At 35.8% G+C, this 27,180-nt stretch overlaps 1 long non-coding RNA gene across 1 annotated transcript in view; it reads left to right on the top strand.

The window, feature by feature from the left end:
- The first annotated feature begins 5,537 nt into the window (after positions 1–5,537).
- Positions 5,538–27,180, top strand: part of LOC113095018 (uncharacterized) — a 174,120-nt gene continuing 152,477 nt past the window's right edge. Inside the window, exon 1 of the long non-coding RNA XR_003288255.1 lies at positions 5,538–6,126. This is a non-coding gene — a long non-coding RNA (uncharacterized LOC113095018). The remainder of the gene's footprint in view (positions 6,127–27,180) is intronic.

Below are 27,180 nucleotides of genomic sequence, written 5' to 3'. Positions count from 1 at the left end.
AAAAAAAAAAAAAAAAAAACCTTGCCAGGTGAAGCAGTTCACAACTGAAGGGCGATAATTCAATCGGCTGTTAAATCAACTATCATTGCTTGACATTGTGCCTGCGTACAATTAGGTTTAGTTGGGGATGTGATGTGCTTGCAGAAATGCTCACAGGACACGGCCATGCTAATAAAACAGAGTCGGCACAACAGGATGGGAGCTGCCAGTGAGAGCTTCACTTAGCATAGTAATCACATATCAGTTCCACAGTGTGGACTGTATGCTTATAATGTAAATAGCCTCTGCAGGGACACAACTGGAATGATGCTATGATATTAGCACATTGAAGCAACCCCCCCCCCCATTCTCTTATGTAAACACAGACAAGGTTAAGCACACAAAATGTTCACGTCTGATGTAGAGCAGCTTAAAATGTCACGAGAATTGTGAGTATTTATTTTTTAATGAGTCAAATTTTAAATTGCCTTCTATTTCTCAGTTGTTAAATGTATTGTCTAGATATTGATATTCAAACACATAAAATGCAAAATAATATATTACATATATATTAAATAAGACGAGTGAAATAGAAGCTAGCAATAATCGAATTTTGACTTTTGGCCCCCACAGTGTTATGTGTATGTATCAATTTACGTAATCAGTTCTTTTTGTTTATTCACTGTAGAATAATTTGTAAAATTCATACAGCAAGCACTACCACATCACTCCAGTTCAATCCTTTGTTTTATATACATTTTATTAAATCTTGGCTTTGTGGCCCACATTTATCGCTACTTCTGAAAGCAGTCATATGATGCAATTTAAATTTTTTCCTTTCTCTTTGGAGTGGTACAAGCTCTTGGTGTATGAAGAAGATCTTTAATGTTGCAAAGACAAAAAAAATCCAAAGACTTGAATCCAAAGAGATATTCTTTATCAGAGTTAAGACTCTGAGTTTTGAAAAAAAGCATCATATGTCCCCTTAAAAAAAAAAAAAAAAATCACAATCAAACTTGATATCTTTCTTTAATGACAAGTGCATCTTCAATGTCTTGCTGCTTGTTTTTGTGCACATTCTGTCTTAAACATAATTGATTGTGCCAATTCAACCCTGTCACATTTGAAGTGAAATATCCAATCAATTACAGTTTCAGAATGTGTAGCCTGAAAGTCAGATCCTGAATCTCTGGAGCCCGCACAAGTGGATGTACCATACAGCTGGCATGATTTAAATTTAAAATCAGGTAGTTCAGGAGGATCAAAATTCAATTCAATGACTTTCCTGACCAGAAAAGTGTTGATTATTATTCATTTCTTGCACTCAGTTCACACCCTGAATTAGTGGAAGTGAAAGTCCACACGCCCCTGTGCTAAAAGTTACGTTGTTTATTGGTTATTCTGTTACCTGTATTAGATATTCAGGCTTTAAAAAGCATATCTACGGGCCTCTGCTGTGTGTCACTTGCAAAACCTGCCCTTACTTTATTCTACAGTCTCTCGGTGCAGAGTCTGGATATTGGCAAAATGATGAATTAAACAGGTTCTCTAATATCCCGTTGCCCTCATGCACCAAGGAAACAAGAGAAACCGGAAGAAGGTCAGCATTTCATATTCATTTCACATAAAAGAGAGCTCTTAAAAATGACCAAAAGCTTCAGACGGGCGACTGCTACCTGAATTTATGAAATTTCAAAGAAACAATGATTGTTTATAGGCAAGCTGAAACATGGCTTGGTCATCACTGTATATGTTGGAGTGTTAAAAGTTTCATGCGGGATTGTTCGGTGATAACAAAAGGATTGTCAAAGTGGGGTGGTAAGCTTTACGTGTATGTGTGTGGTGAATTATTGAGTGCTACCACAGGCTTTCTATGAATTATTGGTGTAAGACACCAGCTGACAGCACTATGTCAACCACAGAGAATCCAAATGCAGACAGTGCTCTTAAACCCCCTCCCACAAAAACACCAACTATGTCATGGCAGGTGTTCTCATCCCACAGTTAACCCGCAACAGAGCCTTCAGATGTTCTCTCACCCGCTCTCTGAGTTCTTCTGTATACCAAATCACATTTAAACAGGACGAATTGAATGCTTCATACACTTTTAACGAAGTTTTCCAAAAAATGTCCTAGGGCGTGCTGATCCCTCAAGAATGTAGGAAAGACTTTCACATCAAGCGAATTTGTATATGATTCAAACTTTTTTCCACCCAAACAAAACTTTACTCAAAGAAACATTTTAGGATTTCAGGCATGTTTGGGTCTAGGTAGATACAGTATATGCATGCGTTCTTGCCTGCTATATATATATATAAGTCAAGTGGTGCAGCATGTTCAGGGTCTCAGACAAGGATTACGTTAGAAATATTGGGATTTGCATTGATTTGGATTGATGAGTTTGAATCTTATGGTTTTGACAACCTTTTTAAATTATGACTAATAAGCATAGAATTTCATTATTACATTGCACAATAACCTGAAGGTTATATATTCTCCAATATAGCTTGAAGTTTATTGCCAAATGGACTGTGGAAGAGAGAGGGGGGGTGGGGTCCTCTCAAGGGCCCTGCTGATATAACTTACATGCCTGCAATTTCAGTAAGAGTAAATATAAATTAAATACATTTCAATTTTTAGAACCAAATATGCCCCTTTACTTTCTAAGATTTCTTGTTTTGAGGCAGATCTTTGTTGCTAATTTTTAATTTTTAATTTTTTCTGTTATTGCTCATGTCTGCTGCATTGATACTTTATTCCTTTAATGTTGTCACCAGTGATTTGGGATGGAACTTATTTGAGTAGTTGTATGTACCATGCGCAAGTTGTGTGGGGGCACAGCACGATCCAACAATATACTTTGCTGTGGTGTTGGGCTCAACAGGCAAGAGAGAAATCTAAGATGGATGATGCTGTTTTTAGCTGCGGGGGAGAGCAAAAGTTTGTTTGAGAACTGCCTATGGCTGAGTCTTACTTGTCTCTCCATACAGTATTCCTCTAATGCTGTAACATATTTACCCACAAGGCACTGGGGCCGTGGCTGCTGAACACTTCAGCTCTGTGATGCCCTTCTCTGTAAGCCTTGTGCTGCAAATGCCTAGAGGTAGTTGCTAGTCAAAAAAATTTGGTATTAGTTGGATGACTGGATGCATAATGCTCATTTTTAGAGGCGTTATTTTTGCTTTTCAAATACCGTCATGGAAGAGCATAGAAATATAAAATTTTAATTATGGGATATGAAATTAAATTAGCACTATAATGTGTAACAGCCATTAAAACACATTTTACAACACCATGTCTTGTGAAATGAGGTTTTGAATATTTGAGTGTAATTTTTCCAACTAAGCAGTCATGTCTTCACTATTTGTGATGGGCACAGAGTGGTTATGGGCATTTATTTGCAAGATTTTTAGTTGGAACTTTTTAGTTAGGTTTTCTAGCAGTGCAAAAAAAAAAAAAAAACTAATGACATCAAAAAACCACCCAGCGTGTTGAATATAAATGCTTAATCTGACATTTATTTGCAGTCCAGTGGGTTTCATTTGAATGATGTAAATCTTCTGAAGTGTTTACCCTCAGCCCAAGTTGTCAACAGCCGCTGAATTGTACAATTCATGAAGGAGAGCAAGCTCTCACCGAATTTTAGAGACAGTTTAAATGTTCTCAATACAGAAGAAACCGAGATGCATGCAAATGCTGTAATAGTCTTTATATCTAATTGTAAATGATTATGCATTTGAACCTAATTTGAAATGCTATTTTTTAACCCAAGTTATTTACCTTTATTCATTTAGAATGCAATATTAGTTATAAGATATAGAATTGTTTATATTTTACTACTTAATTCACACTCCAATTTTCCATATAGCAAAACAGAACATTTTACCTTTTCTTTCTTTTTTTCTTTATATTTTTTTATTACTTTTTTAATTTTATTTTTTAATGAAAATTAGGAGAAAATATATAAATCCTATATATATCCCTTTTTTTTTTTTTTTTTAAGCCACAAATGTCATTAGGTCAAAGTGAGCTGGCTGAAGACAATGTTGTCTTAATGATAAAAAATGTGAGTTGCCTCACATTACACCACTGTCATGTGGCCAGCCGAGAATTTCAGAAAGAACAGAGGTGGTTTGCCAAGCAGAACTAACGAAGGGCCTGTGGATGATGCCGACTCCTGAACACGAGAAACGAGGAATGGGTGAAGACATATAGATTTTTAAGTCTGCTGGAGTGTAATTCTCACATATGCTTTGGCAGAAGCCCAACCAGACATAAAGTTCATCTTTCTGTGATGAATAACCTTGATTTGAGCACAGAAAGAATTGGGAATTTCAATAAAGCTTAAGCTGTACTTTATTTTCTCTGTTTGAAATGTGTTGACTTGCCAGTCCCTTGTGGGTGTTTCCACAGGCATGTAGGCAATCTTTCGAGTTATTATTTCTTCTTCTGTTTTCCTTGTTACTGTAAGTTTATGAGGATGGTGCCCATATATTCCCAAAATGCTATGCAGAAGGGAAAATAAAACTCACCCTGGTGTAATAAACAATTTGATTTTTAATAAGCGCAGCATGACTCGAACATCAGGATGCTTTTAAACACGTACTGTCACGGTAATGACTATGCTTCATACGGGACAGTTAAAAGCATATTACTGGGAGAGCTGGTGTGGGTTAGTCTCCTTCGTTATATTGCACATATGCAATCGTACTGCGCACAAAGTATAATAGAACTGCCCTGTAGTTTACCCCTCAGATGAGCAGGAAAATGAATGAAAGCTGATTAAAATACTCAACAATAGTTTTGTCGTTAGCCACAGTCAGAAGATTAAAATACAGAAAATGCATGAGAGTGTGAGATTTTATGATTACTTCAGTAGACTAGAAAAACAAGGTCTTACCTGTTAGTTGGTTTAAAGCTGTAGTAGAGAAACCTTTATGTTTCCCAGACGTTTTACCAAGCCTTCACTACAGTATATTCTGTAAACATTTATTTCATTTTTAGTATGCATTTATTTGTTATAGGTCTTAGCAAGTATGAAATGCACTGCAATAAAGTTAAAGATATCAAGATTCTTGCCTCAGTTTAATAAAATAATAAGCAAACAAAAATGATAACAAATTAATTAATAATAACAACTAACAAATAAAAATGCTCTTAATTTTACAAACCTTGTCCAAAAGACCACAGTTTGCATCAGATGGAGTGCATAATTGTACGTTTTAATTATCAGACTCACTAAGGCAGTATTGCAATAATATATATATATATATATATATATATATATATATATATATATATATATATATATATATATAATTTTACTAAAAAAAGTGTAAACACTGTACAGTATATCAAAGCAACAATTGGAGAAAAAAAAAATTAGTATTTAACAATCTCTTGCTCTTCATTCCAACAATGCCCCTTTTAAAAAAAACAAACAAAAACAAACTAACTAGCTAACTAACAACAACAAAAAGCATTCTTAAACAAAAAGGCTTGAAATCTGTATTTGTGTTACAATGGCTTCATAAAAGCAATTTTAAAGTGGGTATAAAATGAAAATAGATAATAAGTGTCAATGCTGGGCTCTCTAAGAGTTAAAGATGCATCGATATCTGATAATCCAGGGTTAACCTGTCACGAGACCCGTGTGTGATGTTCAGGGGTTAAAACAAAGATGCGCACGAGAGAGTCGCTGTTTCCCTCCATAGACACGATGCGCTCTTCCACACAGTGCACTCGCTCATCCTTGTAGGTCCTCAGTCAGTGGTCAGTGTACACACACACACACTTTGCATCTTCTCCCCGCGGAGGCTTCTCTTCAGCACCCGGCGCGAGAACAGTTCCCTAACTTCACTTCACGTGCTCTCGAGACGCCTCGCGCGCACACTCACGTTCTGTCATTATTCATCGACGGTAAGCTCACGCAAGAAGCCCTATGTCTGACTGACTGTCTCTGAGAAGAAGAAGAAGACATAGACAGAGGGAGAGAAAAGAAAGATAAAGAGAAAGAGAGAATTTCTCCTCCCCGAGCTGCTTATTTTCTCTGTCAAGCGTGTATCATCTGCTGTGTGGTGAAAAGCGCAGACCTGCGTGGGACCGAATTCCCGCCGCTCCAAGGAAGCCCCAACCGTACTCTGAAAGGTAAAAGTTACCTCACACCTCTTCAATATGATGTCTTTTGTAGGTTATGTCTGTTTGTTCTTCTTTCTTTCTTTTTTTTTTTCATTTGTTTACAGTAAGACAAACATTTATGTGAAGTGACAAATCATAAAAACGGGTGGTGGGTGTGTGCTGGTAATTACTGTTTTCAGCGACTGTTAATGAACACCAGCGTTAAATTTGTATTTACGTGCGGAACACACTGTTGTTTTTAGATTTATTATAAGTGAATTTGATTAGATATAATTTATTAGTCTTGTATGTATCGGTCTCAGCAGTAGCTCAATTAATCGTGTGGTACCTGTTGATGTTGATGCTTCTCATAACACTCATTAAAATATCTGTAGCTACAGGTCTAACAATTACTACCTTCCTTGAAAAAAAAAGAAAAAAAAGGAGGGAAAAAAAACAACAACAGAAAAACTTTGCACATTCCTGATAAAAAATAAATAAATAAATAAATCAAAATAAAACTCCACCACCAACAACAAGAATACATTTCTAATCCTATGCAAGATTAATGGGGGAAAAAAGCCAAATTATTAAATTGTCATTTATACTTTTATATTTGACCAAGTAGCATATAATTTAGGCTGCTATATCCTTCTGAAATACAGAAGTACAAAGTCTTTGCCTGGAGAAAATGGGGAATTAAGTTTGGCTTCCAATCTAATTGGTCATTGTTAAGGCGTTTCATATTGCTTTTAAGACAGCATAGCGTAATATAATAATTGGTTTTGGTTAGCATGCAACTTACAAATTTGTTCAACAATATAGCTGTCTGATAACAACCACAGATTAAATATTCTTATCGTTTTACTATTTCGATAGGGATTCAAATTGACTACACAATAAAACATAACATTAATTACGGATATTCATATGTCAATAATATGTTCATAATTCAATAATAGCAGTAATTGTGTCCATAAATTATGCGATCTAAATAGCTGTAGATCTTAATTTCTTTATTAGTGCTGTAACTGTAACACTATGCATTTCTTACTTGCAAATAATTAGTTGCGATGTTTAATAATATATGCAAACAATACACTGGGTTTTCCTCAATCCAAAAAACGATTTACACCAAATATTTAATAAAAGCTAATAAACAATTCAGTACACAATTCTGGATATTGGTTAAACCGATTATCATTCTTTCCAGATAGTTTGCATATTTTTGCCTATATATTGATTATGTTTTTCATGAACTATACTGTAGCTATACAGCAGCTTTCAATCCTTCATTGTCTCTGTTGACAAAAGTCTTGTACTTAGTCTGTCATGCTCTTAGAAATTAGCATCTAAAGAAAGTTTCACTTATCCTGTGCCATCTATATATTGTCAATAGGTTTGATTGTAGCTAGGTAAGATTTGAATATGAATATTCAAATGGAATTTTTGCTGCACTTCAGTGTGGCATTTTGAAATGATATATTCTAAACAATGTTGGAGATTTGCATTAGACTTGAGACAAGGATAAAAGTCAGTATTCAGTGTGTCTATCACAAATCATAGTATTTCATTGATAATAAAGTGCAGTATGACTTCATCTTGAATCTCCCATTCCTGGAAGACAAGAATTGAAATGTTCCCCGCACATGCACCTCAGAAACTTAATAGCACTACTCAGAGACCATGTCTAAATTGAGTTGATCCAAGAAATGCGTTATTGAAATTGCTATACTTCACACTTGTAAATGTGTTATTTCTCAGTAATGGGTAATCATGATCGCTGTTCCAGCATTCAGATGCATCTGATGTCCTTACAGAAGAGTTTTATTGAAGATGATAGTCTTTGCACTATAGTTGAAATACCTGGAAAGGGGCCCGGGAACAGGTGCCAAACAACACAATTAAGGGATCAATAGGGTGATGAGACAGCTGGAGAGAGAAAGAGAGTGAGAAACGTAGGGCGGGGGGATCAGGTGGTAGAGAGGGGCAGAGAAACCCAAAGAGATGTTGTAATTAAGGCTAAATGGGGGTGAAGAGACACCAGAGAATGCATCCAAGTGGTAATTTGTTTTTTATTGAATATATTTATCAACATTAAATGACTTTTTTATTTTGGAAACAGGAAAGTAACTTTAGCCCAGGCTGGCCACATACATAAATCTGATGATTCAACGTAGCAGCTTGCAGCTGTTGTGCTCATGAGGGCATTTTCCGAGCGCAGGGGTAGTTGATGGATCATGGCCGTACCACACTCATTGAAATTGATTATCAATATGCATCATTTGTATTCTTTATTGCACCTTTCCTCATTTAGAAAGAAACTCAAGAATTTAATAACATCAGTCACTCACTATGAGTTCTGGGATATATTACAGCTTACACATAATTACCACTGGAAATTCAGTTTTTATTATTACGTTGTTTGTTTAGAATCAGTTGCGCTTTACTTTTCAAATAGAGCTCATCAGTGTGATTGCTCAACTGCTGCTAAAAGGCAATATTGCATGTTGGGAAAAATTGTGTTTATTGCTCATGAAACAATGTAGTCAATATTGACTTTATCTTGTGAAGGAACCAAGTATATTTAGAGTCAGGTCACACTATTTTGGATTGTACCTGTCAAACATCGAAGCGATGCAGCTTGCTGCATGTAACTACGGAATGTGTTCTAAAGTAGCGTTTGTATTCTGAGCATGTGTGAGCTGAGACCCTTTCATGACCCTTGCAGTAGCCATATAAGTTCACAAGAGATAGTGGTTTGATCCCTTCCTCTGAAGTTACAGACAGTCGCTTGAGTGTTGCTCAAGATTGAAGCTTTATCATCTGCTCATGTGTGCCAGCCTGCAGGAGGACCTCTGAAATGTTTAATTGCAGCTGGAGGTACCTATAAGGCAGCAACGGTGTATCACTTTCGCACCAGCAGTGTGCTGATTTAGGGGTGTAATTTCTTAATTACACTACTTTAATTAAGGCACGGAAGGAGGTTATTGCATTGTTCGACTTAATTCTCTGTTAAGTCTTTTCATTCAAAATATAACCCAATACCTCAGGATGGTATGGATGGAGTTATTATTATTTTATTTTTTGGGGGGGTCAAATTTGACATTAAATTGCTTTTCCTTCTAATAAATGATACAATAGGCAATGAGGATAACACAATGCATCAGTTTTCCGCAATCAAGCTGTCTGGAATGAAAATGGCAGGTTTCTATCTGAACTGTACCTGGGAGGTTGGTTTTGACAAAGCAAATCTGCCAGATGTATTTGACTTTGGTGACCTCACGTTTTTACAGCCCTTTTATGTTCTTTCCTGGGTGTGTGTGTTACTGTGTTTTTTTTATACTAAAACTGAGATGTATTGATGGATTTTTTTTTTCTGTAGTCTAGTGTGTGGTTAAAACTTTTAAAGTATGTTCTCTAAATGTAACTTATTTTTATTATGTATGGCTGTATAAAATATACCACAGTTGGACAAAATAAGTGTTGGGGCTGCACAATATATCAAAATTATATATTAAAGTAAACATTGCAATACCTGAATCATCTTAATAATAGACTATTTCCATCAAAACCTTGCAAAAGGTAAAAGTTGTAGGTCGACGCATATAGCAGAGAATTGTTAAAATTGTTAAAAGGAGTTATTAAGTGCAATAAGTGCAGAAAACAATGCTTTGCCGTCTTGTCTTACTATCTGACACACACCTGAATCTAGCGCACACACACACACACATACGCATTTCAGACAGCGCACGAACACCGAGTTAGTTCGTCTTTCACATCGCCTTGTGTTTAAACAGATCCATAGACACAGAATTATTTCAAAATATCTGTCTCGACAATCTTGTAAACGCAATCAGTTATGTTTAAATGAATGTAAACAGCTGAGAAATCAATCGGATGTGTATCGTTATATTGGATTTGTGAAGTCGGTCTTAAGGGGACAGCCTATAAATACGTACTGCTGAATATGTCACTGATGTTAACAAAACTGTTCATCTAAATTGAATTCATACAGTGAACACTATGCAGTGTTATTTTACACTTATTACTTTATCAGATTTCTGTTCTTGAATACTACTGTTAATTGTATCTAGGATTGTTAACAGTGTATTTTTTTTTTTTTTTATTGACTGTTCACTTGCCTTTAATCATGTTTGAACTTTCTCAGTCTTTAGTTTTTGCTGTGGTATTTAAAGAAGTACTTTCCGGCCTAAAAGGAAAGCAAAGTTACATACTTTTTTTTTTTTGTATGTTTACATTGATGAAAAGTTGAAAGTTACAGTCCAGCATTCCAACTTGAATATTTCAGTTAATGAAAGTTCAGAGGTCCAAGTGAATGGTTTAGCTTGTAAAGGCTGCATTGATGTAAATGTTTTTCATTTAGGCTACAGTGTGTGTAGCACAAATCATTAAGCCATAGACCAATTATTAATACTAATTCTTTTATGTTTTCTATGTACTGTGTATTTACATTAATTCAAGTTAAGGAGAAGGGCCATGCAAAGCATGACACTGGGGAAAAAAGAAAACATTATATGGGCTTCATATTGCCAAGTTAACAGTTGTTAAACACAGTTGTTAAAATGTCAGAGTGTAGGTGGCTTACCTTGATAAAATGCTAGATATGGGGTATTGTGAAATGAAAATTTAGGGTGGCAAAATACAGAGGTGCCCTTATTCCATTAAGAGTCAAATATAAATATGAACCATAATTCAGGGAAAGGTCACATTAGATGCTGGATGTCGCCTCAGCTTTAATATCAGTACAATGAAGTGGCCAATGTTTTTGCATGCTTGTGACTCCGAAGTGACACTGCTCTAGGTCCCCAACAGGTGGCTGTGGGAGGTTTTGGAGGGCAAAAAAAATAAAAAAAAGGTGTGAGCAAAAATCTGTCTGGGTCAGTAACTTTATTGGAGACTGCCACAGAATACATTGTTTCATTTGAATCATGCACATTACTTAAATCAGCAAGGGTCAAGTCATCCATTTAAATAAAAGTCATTCAAATCATCTGCTAAATAAATGTATATATATATATATATATATATATATATATATATATATATATATATATATATATATATATATATATATATATATATATATATACAACACTAGCCATTGCCAAACAATTTTGGACTTCTGCAAATTCATAGGGCAGAGCTAAATGGAAATATTAATGATTCTGTTTAGCTAAAAATATAGAATTATATTAAAGACATATGCTTGTTCTCTGTCCCTGACTACATACATTTAAATATTGTGTTTTTATTAAAAAATGTAATTTATCATTAATAATCAAACAGCTTGAATGAGCATCTTGGTTTACTGTATTGATTTGCCATTGCCATGTCTAATGCTATATTATATCTGTCTTAACTTTCACTATACACAATACATGCTGTCGCTATCCATGATACATTGATGTTGCATTTTTGCATTGCGATATATTGTTACACAATGTATTATACACCTGAAAGTAAGCAGTAAACTGGGATTTTAATAAGGTCACTTTGACTGGATTTTCTTTATAAAGGTTCATTTATCTCTGTGTTTTTCTGCCTGACCTATAAGAATTGAGTAGAAACAATGGAGCTGTTACATGTGTTTTAATTTATTTATTTATTTTTTTTTCAGCATTGTAAAGGTTTCTGTTAATTTGTAATTGCTCGACTTCCTTTGTAATTACTAGTTGGTTTTACAAATCCAAAAGAGACAGAGAACATCCCGATTTCTGTGTGTGTGACTTGCATGCCTGCAAACTAAAATCAATAGTGCAATGTATTGCTCATCCACTTCTCTTCCCAGAATTTCTAATAGTGGACTTTCTGGCCATGACTTTATTTTTAACAGCTGCAGAAAACTTCCTTTTATTGTTTCACGGTAGCTTTTTAGAACGAAGAACAGATGACACATTGATTGATGTCTAAATTGATGATTTCCCCCTCGTCCCCTTCACTTAAAATTAAGGACATCAGAAAGAATAAAAGCTGGATAGCTGAAGAGTAGCATTTGTGATGGAACTGGGATGTGAGAAATGGGATTGACTACAATGTTCTGAAAGACAGCAGTACTGATTTGCAGTGGTCTTTGTTGGTGTTGAAGAACATACATCTGTGTGTGGTAGCTTTCCTTTCATCTTACTAATGCAATTTTTTAAAACTACCGGACAGATAAATCTACCAAATGCTGTGGTGTTTTTATTTTATTTTTTTTATTTTTTTATTTTTTGTCTTTCACTGTATTAAATGTAGCAATGAATTATATCATATGGTTTAATATTATAGCAACCATATATATATATATATATATATATATATATATATATATATATATATATATATATATATATGCCATTGTTTTTTTTGTTTTTTGTAAGAAGTAGAAAGTTGAGAAAAGACATGCTAGGAAAGTGCGCTTGATACACTTTGTCATATGTGCTTCTGCTTGCTCTTTTATACTCTGATATACACATTGGTCTGGCAGCACAACAGCAAGTGGGTATTGCCAATGAATTTATGTCATAGACATCATTAATTTTGTATTTTCTTGAGTTTGCTGGCAATACATTCTGCTGCCAGGGTTCGTGTGGCAATGTTTATGGAGTGAATGGTGTATGTATTATGCATGGTATCGGTAACATATTTAACAAGTATGAGAGGATGAGATTATGATCATTTCTTGGTTAAATTAAATTAAATATAATATTTTATTTTGTATTTATTTTGTATTTTTTAATTAAAAAATATTGATTTTGCTGAGAAAAATATCAGGTTCAATCTTGATGAGATTTGCTACTGTCTAAAATATAAATTTTGTTTGTGTCTTAGTTGTGCATTAAAGCCTCCACTCAATCAAGTACAGATGATCTCATATTAGAAACAAATGTTTTTCAGATTTTAGTATCTATAGATATCTGTAATAGAGTTGCTTGAAACGGAAGTGTTTAATTGCACTGATTTAGCTCTGTACAGTTAGAATATGTTTTAAAAAGTATGTTAGAGTGTAGATGTTATGTTATCGATACCCATTAAATTAACAGTGCATAACTAATGTGACAAATATTATAAAAAATAAATAATTGTAAATATTATTTTTTGGATTCAGCTTCAGTCCAGAATTTCTAATTTCTGTTTATTGCTATTACTATTAAAATAAATATTGTTAAAACATCAAATATGTTGTAGAAGTGTCCTTTAAGTTGTAGTTTAAATGACATTTAAAGTGTGTTGAATCTCTTTGCAAGTTCTATCATGCTCTCGCAACCGCATTAAACTTCCCCAACAGCAATCTGTTGCCCATTCTGTGGGGACTATCGGAGTTAGTACGGGTGAAAATTGCCCTTTCTCTGGGTGATAATTTGCTGAAAGTCTCTCCGTTTGACATTATGGGTGGATATGAAGTCAGCACTGGCACTCTGGGCCTCGTATATTTGTCTCCTGACCTAGGGTGGCAGTGCAGGGTGATGCTTTCTCCCCCCTAGACACAATGGTTTTTGAGAGAGGTGAAAACCAGCTGTCTGTCACCATCTGCCTTTCCATAAAACCTCAGCCTCTCCCAGCTGTGTGCCATGTGACATTCAAAATGTTTTTTGGCACCTTTTAATGGGAAGCAGCACAGGAACTATGTGTATGGATTGGAACTGTATTCCTTACTCATTTTCAGGCATATGGGTTCAGAGGGACTTTTTCTACAGGCTTTGATTGGCTCACACTTGTATGCCTCTAATAATCAGAACTGGAGAATAGAGAGATTTCCTATTGAGATAAAGGGGATGCCTTGCATGCTTTTAAACAATGAACAATTTCAAGACTCACAGATGTTTTGTATATTATTCTTTGGAATTAAGTGATTTGAAATGTAATAGTTTTTAATCTGACATGTCAGGCAGGAAATTGTGCAGTCAGGCTTCACCACTCTAATAGTATTGAGGTCAACAGAGTATTTGAAATTCTGAATTCAGAAACAATATAGGTGCATTGTATATAGATACAGACTGTGCAGAAATATATTAACCTTCTTTGAAAGGCGTGATGACATCAGGATATTTGATGAGTGGGCACTAAAATGAAAAACGTATATAGCTGGAAGCTTTTCTGCCTAACAGTTTCAATTCAGTCTGAAGGCTTCCTTGTGGACTAGAATTGTAATTATGTTTGGGATTTATAGCAACTATATCAACTATAGCAACTTGATTTACATACAGTAGAGAGCGTTTCAGCTCTCACATCAGTATATTAGTGAAATAGCAGACAAAGTTTGATCAGAACTCACTTTATTTTATCCTTGAACGTCTCTTTTTTATTGGACATGCACTTGGATGTATGCTGTTTTTGAAAGCTTCACTGTCATGGATTACTGAAAAAAAAAATATATATATATATATATAAAAATAGCATTAATGGAATTGACTGTACTCTGTGTACTGTATTTATGATCTGTATGTCAGTGGAAAGTATGAGTGGAAATATGCTTTTCTTAATGGCAATTTATTGTCTTTGTCAGTAGACGCTAGTAGAAGTTTGAGGTAGGGATGCAACAATACAATTTTTTCAGAACCGATCCAATACCAAAAATTCAGAGTATTGGCCCATTCTGATCCGATACCAGAGCAGGTTTTTTTTTTTTTTTTTTTAATTGTAGAATTTCTATACTTCTGTGGGTTGTCGTGTTCACCACTCTTGTGTATATTAAACACAATCTGCTAAATACAGAAATTATATAAATAATTTCCTTTTAATGAAAAATGACATATATATATATATATATATATATATATATATATAATGACAAAAAATACTATTATAAATTATGTAATAGTAAATGTATAATACAAAAGCGTATGACTACAATACAAGGCGGCACAAAGCGCTTATGCGCATCCCGTGCAGAGAATGATGTGTTTGAAGCAACACAGTCACAGCGCGCAGGATTCTGGATAAAAAAGGGAAGAGCTATTGCTGCGTAGTGTATTATATCTGTGTGATATTTTATTGAGTCTTTCCTTTTAACAGTTTTAAATCTGAGTTATTATGCGCTCTTTAAGTGAGTCTCATCGTATTGAGTGTAGTCACCGAACGCGACATGCCGTTTGAATGCTGGATTGAGGATGACAGACAGATGCAGGAGGGAGAAGAGTTTACATGAACTTGAATTAAATATTCATCTATAATTCACATTAAACTATGGAACGTGAGGGTTACCAATACCGCATAATAATATATGTACTATATCGGATTTGGATCGATCTTGTCTTACCGATACCTGATCCAACAGAAAATGGCAGTACCGGAGCTGATAGCTATACTGAGTATCGGATCAATACATCCCTAGTTTGTTTGAGGTAGAAATTTTCCTTTGAATCATTTAAGCTTTATGCTCAGACAGAATTGTCATGCATCTTTTTTATATTGTTTGATGGAATTGAATGTTTAGTTTCATCGATAGGTGTTCATTCATATGATACACAAAAAGCCCCTAGCTCAAATATATACTTTAAACACAAAGTTTTTTCCAAGTTGCCCACAGATCTTGAAATTGATCTGCCATGAATATTTAAACAACTTTCCTTTATTAACCTGAAGACACAAGGGTCAGATGTGCCTTTAAAGACCAAATTTTAATGAAACACTATCACTGAAAAGGCATTAGCTTACATGCTTAGCGTGGCTTGTAGTTTTTAGCAGTACATTAAAGCATTCCTGGTGTGAGTTTACACAAGCATCGGCGGAGGATATAGCACTGCTTCAAGAACAGGGAACTGAGGAGCAAGCGGCCATTGGCACTCTGACCCCTATAATTGTGTCCTCTCATCTTTCTGCTATGCTTTCCTTTTCTTTTCATTTCTCTCTCCAGCCCACAGCTACTTGTAATTAAAGCATCTCTCACTTCGCTCCCCAGCGGCACATCAGCAAAGTGTTCCTATGACAAGGCAGGACTCATCGTGCCATGGTTAAGAGCTGAAGACAGTTTCTCACACTGTTTAGCAAAGACTGTCAAAATATCTCTTCACTGATGGTCTCAACCGGACGCCCCACTACTTTGGTTGTCATTGTGTTACATTAGGCAGATTAACGTTTGCCTGTTTCTAAATAGAAATTGGCAGGTAAAGACTAACATCAGATGGGAATCATCCCAAGCTATGACAGATTTTATATTGATGATGAAAAGAGGTCTGATTGTGACAGTGATCGTCATTATAGAAAGGAAGAAAAACCATTAGTTATGATCAAGCATTTGCATCGGGGTGTTAATTCCAATTGGCTAGAATGATGCCCTGCAGCTCTCTTGTGAAAGTGTCATTCATTATCAAGTTGAATTCTCATTGCCCTCTGACTGCCTGTTAAGTAAGAGGCTGTCTCATTCATATTAGCCATTGAGCCTAATGTTTATAGAGCCGGTAGCTTGCTGAATATGTTTTGCCACTTCTCTTTTTCCTTTTCTGCATGTTAAACATATTGCTTATTGATCTTGACCTTGGTAGAATACATCAATTAAATGAAAAATGTTCCAATGTATTGGCATTGAAACACAAGGAGATTCGGAACGATGGAGCCGAAATAGCTGAAATGAGAGCCTATAGTATGGTCAGACAATGACTATCCCATTGTTATATATGTGGTTCCTCTTGAAGGCATGTCGTTTTTCTAATTCAGACATGAGTAATTACAGCTGGACTTGCCTAGCTAATAGTGACCTACAAACAGCTGAAATTGGAGCAGTATAAATGAAGTGGCCATCTAACAGAGCCCTCAATTATGCTCTCCATAAATAGATGCTTGAATACATGGATCTATTTTTTTTAAGTTTGCTGAAAAGAACCAGTGCATTGCTATGCAAAATGAATCAGCATCATCACAGAGCTGTTTGACATTATTTGAGATTGTTTTTGACAGTATAATTTTTTTTAAATAATATTTATTATTTCCCTTGAGTTCTAGTGATAACTTGTTATTGTGTTTTGTGCAAAGAAGGTTAGGACCATTATTTTATGTGTGTCCCTAGACATTGTTGTCAGATTCTTTGTAGATCCTTGTTTAAAACATTGCTCCCAGTAATATACAGTATCCTCATTTATACACAGCATTATACTGAAAGGCACAAAACAAGATCAAGCTACACCACCGCCAACTATATGACAATGAGATGTTCTAAAATATTTGAAACATTTCAACTTCTATACATTTTAGATAGTCACTTTTTGCTCTTATGTTGTATTCATTACCTCTTCATTTTAATAGAAGCATATGTGCCTAAGGTTTATGGCTCTTTGCGGCTTGTTTCCTAACCCCTCGCTTTAGAATATCCATCTTGTTTTCTTCTTTTTTTTCCCCCACAGTGATTTTACTCGATTTGTTATAAACCAGGGAAATAATCACATAATCTATCACCAGACATTTTCTATTAATTTTGTTGTGAAGGACACAGTATGTGCCTTGTAAAATTAGAGCACATTTCACTAAATGGGCCTTTGGGAATTGATTAGGTTGATATACTGTTTGTATAATGAGCACTAGTACAAATATGAAGTGCTATTCTTGCATGGACATTGTATCTTACTGTTAATAATTACAGGGATAATACATTATTCATCATAAATAATAGTCACCTTAGACATAGAAACATTAAAATGCAAACAAAAAACAAAGAAAGAAAGAAATAAAGAAAAATAGTAGTGGCATTGGTTACAAGAAATGCCAGAGCTTGCTTATTTAGCTAGAACTTGGAATGCAGAACTTCGAAGTTCGAAGTTCTCTAAACATGAATGCAGTGTTTGATTTGAACTTCAATACCCCCTTTTTTATTTTTCTGCACCTCTGATATTAAGAATACCTTGACGTTTCACTGTGGTTCATCATGTTCCAAATGCAATGAGGCATGACACACTGGACGTGTCATAACCAGCCTGGAGAGATTATTGTGCTAAATGAGCGGCATTAACATCTTTGATAAATTGTTTTTAAACCTGCTTGTAATTTCATTGGCAGTAAATTTCCACAACTCAGAGAGCAGTCATCTATTCCTCAATATCAGCTTACATGACCCCTCCCAACTTGGTTTCTAACTGTGTTAGCTACTAAACTAAAGTGGTCATTAGGTGCTTTTTTTTTTCTACGGCTCAGCAAGTAATGTTGGTAAAATGCTAATGCTTAATAATGATCCCTTCGTCCATTTCTGGATTACTTTTCAGCTGAATGGCAATGCATCAAAACATAAAGCATTTTGAGGCTCATTAAGGAGGCATTATACGATGAGGTCTGCGGAGCGGTCACACAGGCCTAGTGATGGATGTGAAAGCGATCCGCTGCTGAAACCCGGTTAGGTCAAATCTCTGCGGTAAAGAGGGCTGCTCTTTGACATGAGGAGGAGGAGGAGGAGTGCCCGCCACCGGACCCGGCCCATCAGAGCATCATTAGTGTCCACTTTGAGCCAGTGACAGGAATTCCATTCCAGACTGAACTTCAGACCTGAGTGTGGTGCGCTGATAGCTTGCAGAATCACACGCATGGGAGTAATAAAGGGCTTTATGCAGTTTTGATGCTGTCTTCCAGCATATATGCAGAATTATATGTTTAAAAAATCCATGGGTTCCCTGAATACAATTGTAAAACAGCTGATATATGCGCAGTTTCTGCATATGCCATATTGATATGCCTTACGGTTAACTGTAAAGAATCTACAATTCTGTGCTTAAACCCAACAATCCGTGATATGCCAAACCTAAACCAATCCTTTTATATTTATCAAAGTAGTCTATACTGGAAGAATGCCCTGCACAGTCTGCCGAGTACATTACAGTTTGTAGCTAAGTGTCAGATTTCATGCTGCAGATATACCACTAAAAGGTACAGCAGAATCTCTACTGGTTGATATATTCCTACTGTTGCAATATATATATATATATTGCAACAGTAATATATATACCAGCAGTACTATAATTAATATGAACTTTTTGGGTTTTAACTCAATTTCCAGTATTCTTCAAAATCCTCTTGTCTTGATGAAGTCTTACCATCCTCCTCTAGAGATTTATTGTCTACTAAACACACTTGTGTGCTAGTTTCATTGATCAATATTAGAACTGAATTCTCCCATGGACTGCTGTAGGCTTAAATAACCATTTGCCGGACACAGCATAATCAGTCCACATGCCTTTGACGATTGATTTTAGATAATCTTTCCCTAGACTTGTGATTATCTATCTGAGGTTAATGCAGTAACAAATATTAGCATGTTGTTCTATTGAGTGTAGATGCTTTGTGTGTTTTTTTTTTCTTTTCTTTTTTTAAGATATCTGTCAGGGCTTCTCTTTAGTCAGTAGAGCACAGTAGCAGAATTATTCACAATTACCTCTACTCCTTTTTCTCTGACCTCTCAGAAGTCTGTGCTAAAAGCAGTCAGCCTCTTCATCGAGTGTCATATCCAGCACTTCCCCTCTTTTAATTTTCTGTACCAGTGTCACGTTGCAACAGTGACAGAATATGCTTTTTATAATGGCATGACAGGCATTTATGGTGCTAAAAAATGGTCTCTTTATAGTATCTTAAGTTAGCTTTTTATCAACATTGTTTATCTGACAAGTCTGTCATTCCACATTGTCACATCCACCTCATCACCATAATTCATTAATTGATAAAAACTCCTCTTATTAGGCACTAAAACCTTTGTTTAGACTTCAGTTCTGAAACAAATATTAGCTTTAGAAAATGTGTCTATGTCCATGTTGATATGGCTTTGCGACTATAGTTTTTTTTAGTCCGTTTCTGAGTCATGAATGCTGTATTTTTGTGTTTGTAAGTATTGACCCAAAGCTGGCCAATATGGCTCCTTTCCCCATGTATTTGGATCCAACTTATGTCCCTTGTCTCCAATTTTAAGAACCTGTTTGCTTGTTTATTTCTCCTGGTGTGGGCGCACTAGTCTTCATTGCTGTCAGCTATGTCAGTTGAGTGTTAAAGAGAAGATTGGGCTTGGAAGTGTGGTGAAGAAACACTCCTCTGAAACCCTGCTCACCCGCTTGTTTTACGATGCTTCATAAAAGTGTCATCATTGGTGTCAATGCGATGGTGTCCTCTGCGTCCTCTTTCTGCAATTTGTGACAGCTTATATTGCTCAAAACCACATGGCTTCAATGAAAGCCTCAAGGCCGCTACCCCTTCTGCCCTGTAACTGCTTGTCCTAGGTTTTTTTTTTTTTTTTGATTGGTGTGCTCAAAATGATTTAAACTCCCCAAATGCCCAGCTGTAAGATAGGGAGTATTAAACCTTCTGTATTTATGGCTGACTACAAAAAGGCAAGAATTCTTCCAGCCCAAGACCAAGATAAAAAATGTGCACCTTACTTCCCAGGTTATCATTTGCTTGGAATCCTCAGGCAATCTTTTGATTCAAACCTAATATAAGCAGAGCTTTTTTGTGTGTGTAAGTGTGAGCAAAGCATGTGGATACAGTCCAAAATATTGATCTACATGATTTTTCATGTTTTATTAAGGATAGCAGACAGCCTCATTCTCGACCAGATAACATGGGTTTGCTATTTATGGATTAGATAGTTTATGAATGCAGTGATACTGTGCGTATGGATGAGAATTTGATCCAAAAATTGATACAGTAAACCACACTATGCATCTTTAGATGGTTGAGGTAGGGTCTATATTTTCCTCTTAAAGATTTTGGATTTCTGTAAGTGTAAACCACGAATGAAAAATTATTTTGTTTGATGGTGACATGGATGTTTTTTTTTAATACTATTAAAGACTGAATCATATTTAAGACAATTGGTGTCACTTTACAAGAACATATTAGGGGTGTCGAAATTAATCATGACAATTGCGTATGCAAATGGCGTCATAGGCTTTAATTTGGCATTTGGCTGCTGAAAAAAATAATCCTACATTTAAAAAAATACAATACAAAAATATTGTTCGTTGTCCTCGAAATCCCTTTTCGATATCACTTTCTAGTCCATGAGTTCGCCTACCAATGGTATGAGGGCAGCAGCTTTCACTCTCAACCAAACTAACAATACTAGCTAATCAGAATGTTTTGCTTGTATAAACACGAGACGTGCATAATAGTATCCAGTTGCAGAATCACAGCTCTGATGAATGGAGAAGCACGACAAAAAGCTGTGAGGTGCAATGGTCACAGTAATCGTGAAACCAGTGCTGATTCACACCACTAGAACATATAGGCTCCAAATGAAAGTGTAGTTGCAGTATGCATATTTATGAATGTAATATTGACTTTTATTTAAAATAACAAACATTAATAAATAATAAAAACTAAAAAAAAATTGTATGGGCAAAAGACAGAACACAACACATCATGAGCTGTGAAAAACTCTTTAAAACTGCTTTTAGGAAAAACTAAGAACATCTGTGTCTAACAGTGTTTTACATGATCTGTTTTATTCATAGAGCAGGCAAATGTGTACCATCTGTTTGAGAGTCTTGTAGAGTGTTTTTTATTTATTTTTTATTTTGTCTTTTCACAGAGAACAAATATCTTGGAAAATGTTGTATTGTTATATTCCATTATATATATATATATATATATATATATATATATATATATATATATCTGTGTGTGTGTGTGTGTGTCACATTTGTATTTTAGCTGCAATATGCTTAGTAGTTGTGCTTGTTGTCTTTCTGGATTTCTCCATTTACACCTCGTCACACATCAACTGTAAAAGTTATTTCTGGCAATAGGTATCACTATCAGACATTGTTTGGATCTAAATATGAAAAAGCCTGAATAATTTTATGTGCATGCAGTTTTTTATTATGCCAAAGTATCTGACTTGGTCAAATCGTCATATATCCAGAGTTTTAACTTTTTTTTCTGTCAGCTGAAACCTGATAATAATGCTTTATTTTGTGGAAGATATTTGCAGGCAGATATAAGTTTGCTCATTAGTGTTTTTATTTCTGGGGAAAAAGAGGAACGACAAATTTAGTACAGTAGATTAGTTGCAGCATCAAGGTCTGATAATCTGCTTAGGCAAAAATAATTTATTTTCCTTTGTACTGCCATATTACAAACAAATAAGCATAGAACAGCAGTCACAAAGGTTTTTAAATTATATCATAACTAAGTTTAGTTTTTTTTAATGTGTTTTTAATCTAGAAATGTGGACTTCAGCTATTGTAGGGGCTCAATTTAGGCAATTCTATGTCTAAATGGTTGGTCTCATCTGCAACAACTAAGTCTGCTAACTGAATTAGGACAACCAGTACATAGGTACACATAAGTACACAGATAGAAGTTAAGTTAATGCACTTCAAAATAATTGTATGAAAAACAAAAAGGAGAATTAATTTTGTAAGGTTGTTTATTTTAAGTCACTTGACTTTTATTTTGTGTAATTTTTCTTTATAAATTTTTATTTTCACTGCAGCAGTATGATAGTTTGTGTAACAGACTAAATATTGAAAAACACACAAAAATAATTGCTCTTGAAAATGTAGTAATTTTAAATAAGTATTTTAAAAGTGGCAACATTGTGTCCAGCATTGTTTATTTATTTATTTATTTTTTGCAAAATAATTACATAATCTGACTGACTATTAATGAATGATTATAACAATAATAATAAATACAAGCAGATATTATTTAATTAATTTTTATTTAAAAGCAGTATTTTGTATTTGAAAATATGCATTTTGTTAGCGCGTGTTTCTTGTACAGTAGACTGAATGATGGTCACAAAAGATGAGGTTGAACAATAAAAATGAATAAAAAACATTGATTGTTAAATGAAAATATTCATGGAGCACAAAATGTTTGGTGCTTTGACCATGTAATCTAATATAATCTAATTTTTTGTCATTTTTGTCCTTTGGCCCTTTAAAGAACCGTTTCTTTTGAAAAGAAGTAAGCAGTAATATATAAACATTTTAGTGTTTTCATCCACTAAATATTTTATTAATTTGAATACACATTTGTTGCTGATGAATTTAAAGTTTTTTTTTTTTTTTTCACATTTGCACCTTTTTTTTCAAGTTATATAATATAGTCAGATTATATATAAAAAAATAAATGAAAGATGAATCTTGAAATTAAAGATATTTTAAATTTAATGCTTACATTAGTGCAAGACTGTTGTATTAGAAGACATGCAAAAGTTAGATTTTGGCAAGCTTTGTGTTCACTTTCCCTGAATGTGCCAGATGAAAGAGTTTTGTTGTGTAAATTATTTAAAAGAGGGTACTTTTTAGTTTTCACGGTATTTATGTGTGACAGTTTCCTGAAAAGCATGTGTAAAAGATATTTTGCACAACAGACATTTTTTTACTATGCGAGAAATACACACTGACAACACAATGACGATGCACATGTGGCTTATTCAAACTGCTGTTTAATTGGTTGCCCTTATCATGGAAACAACATCCTAGTAATACAGAGATTTACAGATGGCACAATGCTCTGTTTTGTGACATTTTGTCTTGCCTAGGCAATTTAGAAGTGTAACTGAAGTGACAGAACCAGTAAAAAGGTTCAACGGCGAGCACTCTCAGCCGTACTATATCACATCAGCATCTGTAGAAGAGAACAAATCTAATCTTATTTACAGTCTTTATTTGCCTTGACAAATGTGTGATGCTTATCAGTAGTATTCAAGACTTTAAGCTGTTTGCAAAAGCAGTGCCTTATTCCCTTAGGATACTGCCAGCCGTTTAGATGTCAGGTCAGTTCAGTGAACACAAAAGGCAGTAAGTGCTCGTTACAATCCGTGTCAGTAGGAAAACACACAAGACGCTGCTGCTCATGAAGTGTAATACAGCAACCTTTGGGAAACAGGATTGATTTGTCATGAGGCCTAGAGCAGAGTCTGGGCTTTTTTTTGGAACCTGTGCCTTTATCTCATCAGTAGAGAATTGATCAGAAGTCACGCGATTCATGTTGGTCACTGACAAACAGCTTGATCAGTGCTGGTGGGCGTCTGAATGGAAGTTATCTTAGCTTACTTGTTGATATTGACAGTCTATGAGGACATTTGAATCATTACTAGTGAAAAACGAGATGCTCTAACACTGGCTTGCTCTCTATTTAAATTGTGTTGCACTCTGGATTTAAATGTAGTAAAGTCATACCATCCTCGGGCCAACTTTAATATTTATTTTAATAATAATTTTTTATTTATGTGATATTTAATTAAACATGCTTTTTTTCTGTGCACTTTAATTATACTATTTCGTGTGTGTGCTGCTAAATATACTCATTTTTTTTGATTTGTTAATTTTTTTTGTATGACAGATTGTATGACATTAATACATTATGGTTACTTCCTGTACTTGCCTGTGTTAATTGAAAATGTATTTGTGGTTGTTGCTCTTGTAATCATCTTATGTGTTATACATTGCATACAGGAAATGTGTGTCGAGAGAAAGTAAGAGAATAACAAAATGTTACAAAACAGAACAATCATAACCCTAATGCTTGTAAATAACTACATTTTAGCACCAGTTTCATGTCTATTTGTTGATAACGTAGAGTTGCAAACCTGCGAATGCTGCTAAATTGGTTGTAGGAAAATGACAACAATTTGACAAGGATGAAACTGTTCTGTTTCCATCAACATAAAATAAAGTTATTTGGTCATTATTAGTATTATTATTATTATTATTATTATTATTATTATTATTATTATTATTATTATTATTATTATTATTATTATTATTCTGAGCAGACTGTTGCTTAGGCTACAAAAATTCTGACTAAGAATACTGCCAATTAAAGCTTGCTGAAGCACAAAAACTGTGCTTTAACCATGGTTGTTACCATTTGAAGCTGTCAAGCTTCAAAAAGAAAAAAAAAAAAACACCATGTATTCCTAGTCTTTTTTATTCCAGTCATTGAATTTAAGCTCATGGAAACTCTTCTCTCTGCTGCTGTCAAATGTCATTTTTTATTTAACACTATTAAACTGGATGTCGCTTTTGGTTATCACAGTTGGCATAGTAAAACTCTTTCAATTATGTATCTGCATTTCCATTATTATGAATGATCTGTAGATAAAGGTGAGTGCTTTTATTTAAAAGGAGTGTATTACTCAGAAGTTTATTGCTGATTCTGAATGGTGTAATTCTTGCTACCCGGGTGTATGTTAGATGAGAGCTCTGGAATGGGCGACTGAATAAAACTTGTCATTCATGCCCAATAACTGGAATTTAAAACTTGTTTGAAAAAAGCTCAGTAAACTGTTTGATTGATTTATTACACTAGGTGTTGCACACACTCCATATCTCATATATTTGTGTTCTAACTATTATAAACTTCTCTTTGCAGACTGAGATCTGCCTGTGATTCCAAAAAGTGATGTTGCTTTAAAATGCATCATTGTTCACCTGGGATGCACATAAGTGGTTTTGTGTCTCTCTGCAATTATCCCATTATATACAGTACAAAAGTAGTTCCCTATCTGTCGGTCATGACGAGTTATGTCTTAACGACATAGGTAGTTCACTTGGGAGCCCCAGTCTGCTCATTTGGCTAACTGATTTTGCATACCTGAGCCACTCACTGGGCATACAGGTATAAATAGGCGACAGGTGCACTCTTCACATTTTTGCTTTGGGGCCAAGTGGATGATAGTGCTTGATCTTTATGCTGTTCGTGGATGACTCATAAATTCATTGCAAGTGTATGAGTGAAAGTCGTGACATTTGCCAAGTATGGTAACCCATACTCGGAATTTAACCCATCCAAGTGCACACACACAGCAGTGAGAAGTGGACACATCATGAACAAACACCTGGAGCAGTGGGCAGCTATATATCCAGTGCCTTGCTCAGCACTGAGACTCGAACCTGCAACCTTCAGGTTACAAGTCCAGCTCTCTAACCATTAGGCCACAGCTGCCCCGGATGAGCATTTCTTCGCTGCGATCTCTGCCCTTTCTCTTCACAGGGAGTGGAGTGGCACCCTCTGTCTCTACCCATCCCGGTCACAGTTAGAGCTTCTCTGCCAGGCAAGTTCCCATGGACCTCTCAGTCCTCCCACAGCACATGTCCCGTGCGGCTCACAAGTGATTCTGCTGGCCTGGCTTGTGATGGTGGCAGCATTTTATTCATTGCACCACCAGAGGATCGGATGTCGATTACAACATTGGGGGATGGGCTATTATTCTCCCAGGACGAAGATTCAGCAAGCCCCCCTCGAATGTTGTTTGCTATTGCCGAATCGGACCCGGAGCTGATGGCCATGCTTTCCCGGGCAGCGGTGAGCATCGGGCTGGAGGTGAACCCATCACCCAGTCCTGAGCCCTTGTGGCTGTATGATTGGTTTCATGGGCCGGACGCGGCTCGGCTCAGCTCACAACCGCTTCCTGCACCAGTGCTTTTTTTCCAGAGGTGCACGAAGTTTGGAAAGACCCTTTTTCGACCAGAAGCCAGATGTCTTCCTCCTCCGTCCTCACTACCCTCGACGGCAGGGTGGTGTGGGGGTATTTTGACATTCCCCAGGTGGAGAGAGTGGTTGCAGTGCACCTGTGTCCGCAAAATGCCACCACTTGGAGGAATCGTCCAAAGCCTGTAAGCTGGCAGTGGCTCTTGCTGACAAAGGTGACAGTTCTCCGTGCCAAAAAACCTCTGCCCTGCATGCCATTGCTATCCTGCAGGTCCAAGGCACTGAAATAAATACAAAAGGGTAGTATCGACACAGGGTCAGCACTCTGCGGCATGGTCCCTCAGGAAGGCGATGTCCACTTTAGTAGCACAAGAGTGCCATTTCTGGCTCAGCTTTGCTGAGATGAGAGACTTTGACTCAATTATTTTTCTTGACACTCCCATCTCAAAGATTGGCCTGTTCGGTGACACTGTCGAGGAATTTAGCCCAGCAGTTCTCAGCAGTACAGAAACAGACTGAGTCGATCCAGCATCTGCCGCCATTCTGTCTTGGGCCCCTCCTCAGTCTGTCTTTCACTGAGGGTGCCCCACGTGTCCTCCAGAGTATCTCGACCCCGTGCTGAGACAGCATCAGTTCCGGCGCATCAAACCTAGGACCGCAGTGCCAGCTGGCCAATAAGTCTTCTAGAAAGATGATGAAGCAGCCACTTGCCACTTGTTGATACTTTGC

Source organism: Carassius auratus, unplaced genomic scaffold (genome assembly GCF_003368295.1).
Source record: "Carassius auratus strain Wakin unplaced genomic scaffold, ASM336829v1 scaf_tig00215565, whole genome shotgun sequence".
Classification (NCBI taxonomy): domain Eukaryota; kingdom Metazoa; phylum Chordata; class Actinopteri; order Cypriniformes; family Cyprinidae; genus Carassius; species Carassius auratus.
Note: the sequence above shows the minus strand (reverse complement) of the source record. Positions and strands in the feature narration are given on the sequence as shown.